A 10,844-nucleotide genomic window follows, 5' to 3' on the forward strand; every position below is an offset into this window, starting at 1 on the left:
TACTTTATCTTATTTTATTTTATTATTCTGAAATGATCTCACTAAGATGCTTAGGGCCTTGCTAAATTGCTGAGGTTGGCCTTGAATTTGTGATCCTCCTGCCTCAGCCTCCCAAGTCTCTGGGATTACAGGTGTGTGCCACTATACCTGGCTTCATGGAAATCTTAAATGCATGTTACTAAGTGAAAGACACTTGTGTGAAAAGATGGCATACTTTTTGGTTCAAATTTTATGACATCTGGGAAAAACAAAACTATAGAGATAATATAATTTAAAATTATATGAGTGACTCCCAGGGGTTCAGGGCCAGGTAATAATTGGGCACAGAATGTTTAGGGTGCTGAGATTATTTAATGGTGAATACATGACATATGCATTTATACAACACCTGAGCCCTAATGTAAACTTGACTTTTAGTTAGTAATAATGAATCAAAATCAGCTTACCAGTTACAAATGTACCACATTTATGCAAGAGGTTTCCAAAAGGAGGGAAACTAAAGGAGAGAACATATAGGGGAATTCCCTACTATCTGTTCAACTTTTTTAAAACCCAAATCTGCTCTAAAAATAAGTAAATAAAATTTAATATTAAAAATTTAAGTAATTAAAATATAAGAAAGAAAACAGTATGAATTGATGATGAGACCAGACATTGCATGGATTTGAACTATATTAAAGATTTCATTCTCTAAAAGCAATGGGAAACTACAGAAAGGGCTTAAACTTTTGTAAGGTCTAGTGAAGCACCCAATATCAAAATTTTATGATAGGACACCTGCTATTTCTAGGCCTTCAATGACAAAGGTATAAGACTTTCCCCAAAAGTCTAATGAAAACTAATTCTGTGTCTTTTCATTATCTATGAAAATATCTGCTCCCTTACCTTTTTTAAAATAGTAAACCTAAATTCAACTCTCCATCCACTAGAGTTTTAGAGTTTACCAGGCTGCAAAGGGGCCAGAAAATTCTGCTGTTAGCTGTAAGATATAATAAATGCTTAAAAAATTAATATTTTGCACATAAGGCAACTTTTGTTCTTGAAAAGTCCCGCCTTCCTGCTTTTAAGATCTGCTTTGACTCTCTGCCATTCTGAAATTCCACACTGGCTTTCTTTTTATTTATTCCACTTGGTGTTTATTGTGCTTCCCTTGTTTCGTGCTATTTGTTAGCCCTAGAAGATTCTTTTCCGACATCATGCCTCTTCCATGTTCCCTATTCTTTGGTGGACCTCAAAGTGACTTATTTTAGATCTCATCCTGACCTCCATTTCTCTTAAATAATGATTTAAAATGTAAAGTAAAGCCACTTTATTGTTTCCACTTGGTCCACAGCCTTACCCAGCCTAATGGCCCCCAAACGCTACTTCCCTAGGAATGAGATAGTAGCACTCAGCCTCTAACCTTAAGGAGAGTGGAGCAGCCATGTGAGTCCCACATCCTGGGAAGAGAAGGCCTGTTGGGGAAGAAGGGAAGACTTCCAAGATGCTGCTTCCCTAGAAACCCTTTGGCAGAGAGCGCTGGAAGATGAGAGAAAATGTCTGAGTAGGTGACAGAAAATGTAGGGGTGACTAGGCCAGAGGCTGAAGCTTCAAAGGAGGAAGGTGTGGAGTTGCCAGGAGCAAACCAAAGGTAAGGGAGAGTGGTAGGATGCTGCCTCAGGGCCACCCCTAGCAAGTGAAGGGCTGCTGCTATGTGCAGTACAGGGAACTTAGGGGCTGTGCAGCCAGTACTATGTTTTTTCCAAGTGAGGACAAGAGGAAGAGAGCCAAGAGTGAGGAGAGCTCTCCCCAGCTCCTGTCTGTGGAGGGTGTTTTTTTCCAGGAAAGTGTGTGAGATCATAAATCATTCCCCTTTCCTTCCAAGCCTCCGGCTGTATTTGTCTGGTTTGGTTCAATGTCCATGAGGATGTGGGACCCTTTAATAAAGGAGATCAAAGGTGGGTGGGATGGCAAGAGAATCAAGAGACTTTTCTAACAACTTTTTCTTTGATGTTACCCCAAATTGGAAACAACACAAATGTTTGTGATCAGGAGAATAATTAAGTAATCTGTGGCATATCCACAATAGCAAACTCCTCCGAAATAAAAAGGAATGAATTGCTGATAAAAATTACAGATAATATAAAAATAACACGAATGAATCTCAAAAACATCATGCTAAGTGAAAAAAGACTACACATGAGTACATACATATGTTCCATTCCTATGAAAATTCTAGAATAAGCAAAACCAAATAATGATTGATGAAACAATGGTTTCTCTGTGAATGTGGGATAGAGTGTTATGTAGGTTAGCCAGTCATAAACAGGTTGCCAGTCATAAACAGGTTGGTAGAAGGAAGGGCAGTTAACTTTCAGAGGCAACATTAGACATATTCATTAAGAAACGTCCACTAGTCACAGGACTTAAAACCATAGGGAACCTTATTGGAACAGGCAAGCATCTGGAAAATGTGAACCATAATGTCCACTCTTCCCCAATCCACAGACAATTATAACCTCTTAAGGGAACTATTGCTCAAAATCATGGGTGTTGGGGCTGGGGAGATAGCTCAGCTGGTAGAGTGCTTGTGTGCACAAGACCCTGGGTTCAATCCCTAGCACCACAGGGGAAAAAAAAAAATCATGGGTGTTTTAGTTAGCTTTTTGTGACTGTGACCAAAATACCTGAAAGAACAACTTTATTTGGGGCTCATATTTTCAGGGGGCTTAGTTCATAGACTCCCTTGCTTTGGACCCAAGAGAGGACAGCACATATAATGGGGGTAGGGCCCTTTGGAGGAAAGCTGTTTAGCTCATGGTGGCTTCAGGAAGCAGGGATGGGGAGCAGGGACCACCAGGAATATTCACCCTTCCAGGACACACCCCAGTGATCCACCTCCTCTAGCTATGCCCCACCTGCTTACAGTTACCATCCAGTCAGTCCATTCAAACTAGGATGAACTGATTAGACTCCAACTCTCTTAATTTGATCATGTCACCTCTGAATATTCCTCCATTAACAGGAGCTTTTGGGAGACACCTCATGTCCAAACCAAAACAACAGAAAACCTTGACAAAGCAGAGAAGCACCTCTGTAAAGGGGAACTGTGATGTACAATCTCCCCAGCCATGGATAATTATTATCTCTTAAGGGAACTATTGCCTCAAGACCATATAACAGCTGTCCCTGTGACCAGGTCATCGCCCAAACAGTGTCACAACCTCCCCCCGTGACTAAGTCATCAGGACCCTCACTTAGTTTGCTGAGGGCTATACCAAAGGGCAATTAACTCTAAATGGGGTATGAGAAAATAGGACAAGAAAAACGGGACTCAAAACCCTTAAGTTCCTTAACTCTGTATGGGCTACTCGACCTCTTTGAGGTGACCCTTTCAATCTGTCCTGAATGCCTGCATCTTTCAACTTTCTAATAAACTCCTGCTTGTTACTCTGTGTGAATCACTTTATATTCTTCCTGTGAGATCACAAGAATTGGTGGTCACAGACCCTCCCAGTCACTTTAGCACCACAGGTCTCCTTCTATACATGATGAAGGACTTACTGGAGAGGGGTATAAGGAGACTTTCTGGGTTGATGGTGGTGTCCTGTATCTTCAGAGGGGTTTGAGAGTCACAGATGCATACAATTTTCATAATTTACCAAATTTATACTGAATATTTGTGCATTTTACTGTGAGTAGATTTACATTTAAAAACTGTAAAGAAATACTGACCTTTGTTTAATGATATGCATGATGAAGCATTTAAGGAGAGTTGTGTACAATTTAATTTGAGATGCATAAAAAAGAATGTGGATTAATGGATGGATAGAGGAATAGTTTCACCAATATGTGGTAAGCAAGAAGTATAAAATGTTAATGGTAGAATCTAAGTATATGAATGCTCACTGGAAAGTTTTTGAAACTTTTCTGTATATTTGAACATCCTCACAAAAATGCTAGAAAAGGGAGGAAAAGTGGTTTTCAAAACCTGGATCATAAAAAGAAAAAAAAAATCAGTAAATGGAGAATGTTAGAAGACAACAGACAGACCCAAAGTTAAAGGATACATGAAATCTCCCCTCACACATGCCTTTCCCCCAAGTCAAATACTAAGGGAAGTGTAATTGCCTATGTATTAACAGAATGTAGAGGGGATTCTTGAGATAGGACTCTTATAATCTACCCCAATTTATCCATGGTATTCATGGAATGCATTCACACTTGAAGCTGTCATCTGGCAAGAAGGAAGAAAAGAAAGAAAGAAAGAAAATCAGAATATTTCATCTAATGAACAACTCTAAAACCACGAAGCATAAGAAATCATTAACACATCATTCTAAACTGTGTTAATTATTAACTTAATATAATCACATAAAGATTTTAAAAGTATCTTGGGTCAGAAATTGAAAACTTAGGAAGAGAAATTGGCAAAGAACATAAGAAATGAAGCAATAGTTGGCTGAACTCAAGGTGGGGAGGGGATGATAAAGCCATAGCAGAAGGGAAAACTAAATTTCATCATGTCCAAGGGAAAATATAGTCAACTGCAGATTTTATGAAGAGCGTTGAAGTAGAAAAACATCCAAGAAAATTAAAAATTAGATTAGGAAATTAAGAAAAGGCTCAGAAAGAAAAGTGATTAAAACAGAAGACATATAAAGAAGATCCAACATAAAATTGTGCCACCAATGAAAGGAAATCCTAAGAAGTACACTTGTTTACAGAGCTGTGTCATACTCTCCTTTGGGCCCTCTGCTGGAAAAGTAGAATCAAGTCTCAAATAATCCCTTCTAAATTGTGTCCTTGTTATAGATGTAGGACAGTACTGTATCATATTCTTGTGCCTGCTTTATGATACATAGTAGTGATCATGCTTTATCAGAGTTATTTTTACTGATGTTACTCTAGAATGATTTCTTTTCAAATGATTAGGAAGCTAACAAAAAGAAAATGGGGCCAGGTATCACAACAGTAAGGGAACTTTGCTGTTGTTTCAGGTTTTGTTTTGTTTTGTTTTTACTACCATGCCCCTTTTTTAATGGAGTATTCTGGGTGTCTCCACAATTTTGTTCAGATGACTGCAGAACCTGGAAAAGCTGTTGCTGCTATTGATGCATAACATACTCTATTATAGGTCTTTTTATATAAATAGATAGATAGATAGATAATTTGTATTTTTGGAAACTTGAGCTGTGCTGTCAATTTTGGAAAAACAGTACCCCAGTTTACTGTGTTGAATTGGCAGTACAGAAATTAACAGCCATCTTGGTTTAGAAACATTAAATGATTTGTTTCCACTTGTACATCGGTAACCCATTTATTAAATACGTAAGATCTTATCTACATGGGTTTGATTACAGAAACTAATGAAGTATTCTCTAAATAATGAAGGTCCAATACACATATATTAGGAATCTGAAGACCTGAAACAGAACTAAAATTTAAACTATAACCCAATTATCAGATATGTGTATTAGAAATATTTATCCAAGTTGTGGCTTGTTTCCTTTTCTTGGCAGTGTCATATGAAAGACATTTTTTAAGTATTAGGAAGTAAAGTTAATTACTAAAAATTTAGTGGCTTGTGCTGTTTGTGCCCAGTCTAGTAAATTGTTGCCTGACCAAAATTTACAGAGATTTTTCTCTAGATTTCTTCTAAAAGTTCTGGATTTCTAGGTTTTACACTTAGGTCTGTGGTCCATTTCAAGTTAACTTTTGCATATATTTTGCATATATTTTGTAAGTGAAATCTTACACTGCTGTTCATTTATTTCAACATCACTTGTTGAAGACTTTCTTTTTCTCCGCAACTTTGGCAACTTCTGCAACTTCATAAAAATTCAACGGAGGTGGAGAATATCTATTTCGTACTCTATTCTTAAAACATTATGCTGTATGAAAGAAACCAAACACAAAAATATACATAACATAGCCAGGTGCAATGGCACACACTTGCAATCCTACTGACTCTGGAGGCTGAGGCAGGAAGATCTCAAGTTTGTGATCAGCCTGGGCAATTTAGTGAAAAATTGGATTCTCTACCTCGTGCCATATGCAAAAGTTAACTCAAAACAGATAACAGATAATAGAAATAAAACCATAAAACCCTTAGAACACATAGGGATAAATCTTCATGATCTTTTCTCAGGCACACCTCCAAAGCACAAATCATAAAAGTAAAATTGATAAATTAATTTCATAAAAACTTTAAAACTTTGCGTTTCAAATAACACCATCGAGAAATGGAAAGGACAAAATATAGAGTGGGAGAAAATAGTTTCTTGTCTTATATCCAATAAGGTACTTATACAGATAATTTTTTTCAGTGCTAGGGATCAAATCCTGGGCCTTACTTACTAGACAAAAGCTCTACCACTAATCTACAACCCCAGACCCAGTATATATTTAAAAAAAAAAAAAAAAAAAAAAAAAAAAAAACCTCTTACCACTCAATAATAAAAAGAAAAATGTTTAAAAATGGACAAAATATTTGAACAGACATTTCTCTAAAGAAGAGGTAGAAAATCCATATGAAAAGATGATCAGGGACATTAATCATTAGAGAATTGCAATCAAAACGACAGTGAGATACCAACCACAATCCGTCTATAATAAAAAGAAGATGATAATAAGTTTTGACAAGGATATGAGGAAATTGGAACCCTCATACACTACTGATGAGACTGCAAAATAGTTCAGACATGTTGGAAAATAATTTCTCGATTTTTCAAAAATATTAACATAATTTGGTCAATTTAATTCACCAACTGCAAATTATGTTATGTACATGTACAAATATAACATATCACACTATTATATACAATTATAATACACCAATTTAATAAATTAATTTTTAAAAAGACATACTACAATTCCAAAATTGCCTTTTTTTTCTTCCAGAATTTAGAACAGAATCTTTAAAAGAGTGATAGATTATTGATTCGCTATTACTGGCATCTCACCTGGATCCATAGTTTTGTATTTATATGAAATGTTCTTTATTTGAAAAACATAGTCATGAAATTGTGTTCTGGAAAAACAGCAAACAAATGTCCGTGAACAAATGACTTTTAAGAGCAATTAGAAGCTTTTGGTAAAATGAAACTTTTATAGTAAAAAAAAATCATTGTTATGTATAGCTACATATAATTTACCAACTTTATGTAGTTTAATGATTGCTAGTCAGTTAATCAGTTCACCTATGTGGATTATGTCTGTTTTTCTGTCTGTATGGTGGATTTCCTGAAGACCGTCAACAGACACCTTCTCCGAGAGACTTCTGAACAGCAGGAGGCAGCACTTGCTGCAGTGGGGCCGTGGACTGAGCCATCAAGGCTGACCTAGGCTTGAATCTCAGCTCACACAGCCTGGTGTGGGCCTAACCACCCCCTCACTGAACACCAGCTTCCCCATTTTTAATTGAGGCTAATGACAGTGATATTGTAGGGTTGTGGAACAAATTAGAGATGAGTGTATAAGCATTCATCATATAGCCAGCACCTAGTGGGTGCTAATACAAGAAACCTCCACTTTTCCTTTCCTTTTTTCTTCTTTTTGCCACCTCACACCGCAGCATAATTGCTAATTCCTAGTTGCTAATTCTCTGCCTTTTAGTTCTCACACACTTTAACCCCCACCCCCAGTCAATAGTTTCAGTGACCCAAGTGTTATTGAGCCAGGCCTGTTTAGCCCACCACACAGTATGCCATTTACTAAAACAGCAAGTCTTGAAAAACGGAGTTTTTTCACAAGGTGGCCACGTGTAGAGACAGGACAACAAGTCTCAAATTCACCTTCCCAGGATAGGGTTTGGGATATTTATAGGCTGATGTCTGGGGAATGGTGATTGGAGGTTAGGAAGTAATTGACGATACAGATGCACACGTATGATCAAACTTTATCAAGACTTACCATCATAACCCACAGCTTACAGTTGTTATCTCTAGCCCTAAAGTTGGTGATTTTTAAAGTCAATGAAAACATGTAACTAAGAGCAGGTGAAGCAGGTTAAGACTGGAGGGTTCATTCAGAAGTATCACAAGTTCAAGGCCAACCTGGGCAACTTAGCAAAATCCTATCTCAAAATTTAAAAATGAGAAAATAAATAAAAAGGGCTGGGAATGTAGCTCAGTGGTAGAACACCCTGGATTTCATCCCTAGTGCCAAAAAGAAAAAGAAAAATCAATTACCATCATTATAGAGAGTATGACAAAAGTCTTTATTTTCTCTTGAGGTACTAAGTCCTGAACCCAGGGGTGCTCCATCACTGAATCTTTATTTTAATTTTGAGAAAACTGTCTTGCTAAGTTGCCCACACTGGACTTGAACTTGAGATCCTCTTGCCTCAGCCTTCCAAATCGCTGGGATTACAAGCATGCACCATCACACCTGGATCTCAGCTATTTTAAAAGGCTCCCTGACTTCCTCTGGCTCAACATTAAGAGGATTCAGTTAATTGAAGGATGGATAGTCTGGGCCTGCCTAGGGACTAAAATCACACCCAGAGCCTGGGCCTTGGGCAAGGATTTAACTCCCTATGGATATGGCATAGGACTGACCATCCTTATAAAAACACTGCACTTGCAACTCCCGAGTCAGACCTAAGTTCCAGCTTAAGTGAGGCAGGGATTTTCTGTCTGCTTTGGCTTTTCACAAGGCTGTGTAAAATATTGAAAAGTTGCCACTTTGACTCTAAGAAATATTACTTCCTGTGTTGTGACTTAATACAATTTAGAGGAATAGATAATTCTCTTGCCTTTCTCATCCTCAGAAAATAAATGACCTTAGCTGGAAAATTTTTTTTTTGTTGTTTCTCTTCAAATTCAGGGATGCTTCCAAGTGTTTGGGAGCAAACTTCACTAATTTTTACCTTAAAAATATTCCACTGCCACTGATTACACGTCAGCTCTGCACTTGGAGAATGTCCTCCCTCTTTTTAAAAATTTTCCATCCTTGGGGATCAAATACTGCATAAATTCCTTCATATGTTGGATATATTATCTTCAAAAGTCAGATTTCAGTCTATGTTTCTAGGACAGCTTTATCTCTCTTCAGCTGGCTGCTTTCTCATCTTACCCCTCATTCTCTCTACTTGGGAGTCCCTATCTTAAGGTTCCTACACATCTTTGACTATCTTTCCTTGGGGAAGCCTTCCCTGACCTCAGATATGGTCAGCCCTTCTCCTCCCAACCATATGCTGCCCATAGCCCTACATCATGTACACTGAGTTTCCTGTCAAAATGCAAGTTCTGATTCCAGAGTCTGACTGCATTCCTACCAAACTCCTGACAAACTCCTGAGTAACTTTGATTCTGTTGGTCCACAGCAATGTTTAGAGTGGTAAGAATCTGGAGTTCTCAGTGCAGCAGGGTTTTGTTGTTGTTGTTGTGTGTTTTTTTTTTTTTTTTTTGGTGTGTGTGTGTGTGTGTGTGTGTGTGTGTGTGTGTATGTGTGTGTGGTGCTGGGGATTTGAACCCAGGGCCTTGTGCCAGGGCCTTGTGCATGCCAGGCAAGCACTGTATCAACCCAACTATACCCTAGCCTGGGGCTTTGTTCTTATTTGTGTCTGTCTCATCTTTCTGCTTTAGTCGGTCAGTGATTGGCTATTTCATTTCTGAGTCTCCAGGACAAAGCACAGAGCAAACAGCAAAACTATTTGTTAAAAGAGGATTCCTCCCCATTACACTCACGAACATCATCCTTCTCCACCATTCTTATATTCATTTCATGGAGTTTTATGCTATGGTTATCATCCCCCTCCCCCTCCTCTTCCTCCTTTTCCTCCTCCTCCTTCTTCCTCTTCCTCTCTTTCTCCTCCTTCTCCTTCTTCTTCTTCCTTTTCCTCTCCTTTTCCTCCTCCCCTCCTCCTCCTGCTCCCCCTTCTCTGTTTTATTTATGGCAGTACCATCATTTGGATCTTGGATGTCTCCCATAGGTCCACGTGTTTAAGGCTTGGTCTTGAAGGGGGCACTATTGGGAGGTGGTGGAACCCCTAAGAGGTGCAGCCTGATGGGAAGTCACTGGGAACATGTCCTTGAAAGGGATTTTGGAACCCTAGTCTCCTCTTCTCTTTTGCTTCCTGGCCATGAGGTGAGAAGCTTTGCTTCACAACACCATCCTGCATGTTGCCTTGTCATAGGCCCAATGCAATGGGGCCAACTGATCACAAACTGAAACCTCCAAAATTATGAGCCAAAATAAATCTTTCCTATTTGTAAGTCGATCTTCTCAGCTATTTTGTTATAGCTACAGAAGTGTATTTGACTTATTTTGAAGGCAGACACAGGCTATTGGTTGCTTTTTAGCTCAGGAAACAGATGCTTGGAGAAAAGATTAAAACCACCTGATCCAGTAGGTTTTATGAGGGTAATGAAGCTGGCAGCTTTTTTTTTTTTTTTTTTTTTTTTTTTTTTTTTTCCTTCCCTGGTGCTGGGAATTGAACCCAGGGCTTTGTGCTTGTGAGGCAAGCACTCTACCAACTGAGCTACATCCCCAGCCCAGGCTGGCAGCTTTTTTTGCTGAGTAGTTTCATGATTTCAGTACTCTTTCATCACTCTGTGTGCTTCTGTCTGTGTCACTGCTTAGTGATCATAGCTGTGATCAGTGAAGAAGATGAGACTTGGATTTTACCTGCATCAGATTCCAGGTAACTAATGCATATCTTAGTTTTAGAAGTACTCTGAGAATGGTAGAAGTAAGGTAAAACTTGTAAAGAATGAGTGATCCTTATCCATCTATCTGTCCCAGGATAGTTTTGGATTCCCTTTGTGTCATGAGCACCCAAATTTTTAAAAAGGGAATGTCTCATTTCTTTACCCCAGAGCATATCCTCAAGCCATTTTTTTCATATCATCTGTCATCTA

The sequence above is a fragment of the Sciurus vulgaris genome (genome assembly GCF_902686455.1).
Source record: "Sciurus vulgaris genome assembly, chromosome: 4".
NCBI classification, from domain to species: Eukaryota; Metazoa; Chordata; class Mammalia; order Rodentia; family Sciuridae; genus Sciurus; species Sciurus vulgaris.